The 2,111-nt window shown below is 36.6% G+C and overlaps 1 protein-coding gene across 2 annotated transcripts in view; it reads left to right on the plus strand.

Annotated features, from left to right (window-relative positions):
- Nucleotides 1–2,111, plus strand: part of LOC106867254 (E3 ubiquitin-protein ligase Rnf220) — a 152,793-nt gene that overhangs the window by 75,046 nt on the left and 75,636 nt on the right. The gene's annotated exons all lie outside the window — the stretch shown is intronic.

The following is a 2,111-nucleotide window of genomic DNA, read 5'->3' on the forward strand; positions in this document are numbered from 1 at the left end:
TTTCTTTTAACTGGAAATTCTACAAATCTCATGGTTGATTTAATCTTTAAACAAATTCATTTTTCTATTTTCCAACTAATCTAATGCTATAATACTCATAAAACTGCAGTTCAAACAATTTTAAAATGTTTTATTATTTATTGCCTTGCGTTTTATCTGGATACATCTAAATTTATACACACACATACACACACACACACGCGCACACTCTTGCACATAATACACTCACATTTATTTATACATACATATATGCTTGCATACATATATTTACCCTATATACATATATGCATATATGTATATATATATATATATATATATATATATATATATATATATATATACACACACACACACACACACCTCTCTTTCTCTCTCTCCACACACACACATATATATATATATATATATATGAGAGAGAGAGAGAGAGAGAACTTAGTAGTTGTGCATTTAACATTTAAATTTAGCTGAAAAATATTTCATATGTTGATCCGAGATGTTATTTTAGATTCTGAAATGATATATTTATATTCCAAGTCAGTCATGATTGATGATTGTAAAAGTCTCATATTTGGATAAAGATATATTTCGGCTTAGTTTGTTATGTTAGTCGTCTTAACATTAGACTGCAAATGAAATAGGGGTGAGAGGATTAAGGTTGATTGAATGAAATCCTGTTGTAGTTGTTGCTGTTGTTGACCCTTAGGTCATGGATAAGAGGGGGGAAATATCAACTCCATATGAAAATAAATCTTATTATTAGTGAAGAAAACAGTGTAACCTATACTTACTTTAACTGAGTCTTGCCTCCTGAATTCTGTACTAAAAACTCCATGTAATTCTTTCTCCTCCTGGTTAGCGAACTTCTAGAATTCTCTCTCTGCACATGTTTTCCTCTTAATGTGCAGGTGTGGGCTGAGAGGTTAAGAAGCTTACTTTTTAAACCATATAGACTCGAGTTTAGTTTCACTGTACAGCACTTTGAGCAAGTGTCTTCTACACTTGCCCACCCCCTCTCCCAGACAAGCCAAAGCCTTATGAGTGGTTTTGGTAGGTGGAGACTGAAAAAAATCTGTTGTGTGTATGTGTTTATATATCCTTGTCCTGACATCACATGGTGTTTATAGACAAGCTTCATCATCAGGCAGAAGGTGTCACTTGTTTCCAGTCTTCTGTGAAAATATGTCTGGCCATGGTGGGGTAATACTACCTTGCTTGGAAACAGATGACGGTTAGCATCCAGCTATTGAAAATCTGCCTCAACAAATTGTCTGACCCATGCAAGCATGGAAAAGTGGACATAAAAGGATGATGTTAAGGCTGAAGATCAATTGCGTCAACTCTACTCTTCTGGGAAGAGACTGCTAAGTCCACAGTTGTGGTGTTCTATCTTATATACGTTTGTGTGGGGATGGGGGGTGCACTCCTTCCACTTCACAAGAAGTATCTGCTTCTTTGTTCTCACTCACTTATCTCTTTTATGTTACTACTATACAGACCAAGAAATAGTAACCAAATCTCCCTCACATTGATTGCTACTTTCTCAGGAAAGAAAGCACATTTGGATATTGTGATTCTTGGATTACTATGTCTAGATAAAAATATGAAATGGATGTGGTGGAATGCCTTTGGTCATAAGTCAGGCTGGATTGGCACTAAATGGAATTAGCATTATACTTTTATGCAATATCAGTGTGACAGTTTAAATAAATTATGGCAAACTATTAATTTTCATCAATTAATATTCTCCTATTTAATTTTTGTTCATTATTACATTTTTGAAGATGGTGAGCTAGCAGACAAAATGCTTAGCAGTATTTCATGTCTTTTACATTCATCATCATCATCATTTAACGTCTGCTTTCCATGCTGGCATGGGTTGGACGGTTTGACTGAGGACTGGTGAGCCAGATAGCTACACCAGGCTCCAATCTGATCTGGCGGAGTTTCAACAGCTGGATACCCTTCCTAACGCCAACCACTCTGAGAATGTAGTGGGTGCTTTTACGTGCCACCAGCACAAGGGCCAGTCAGGCGGTACTGGCAACGGCCACGCTCAAATGGTGTTTTTTATATGCCACCTGCACATGAGCCAGTCCAGCGGCACTGGCAAT

Source organism: Octopus bimaculoides, chromosome 8, assembly GCF_001194135.2.
Source record: "Octopus bimaculoides isolate UCB-OBI-ISO-001 chromosome 8, ASM119413v2, whole genome shotgun sequence".
Classification (NCBI taxonomy): Eukaryota; Metazoa; Mollusca; class Cephalopoda; order Octopoda; family Octopodidae; genus Octopus; species Octopus bimaculoides.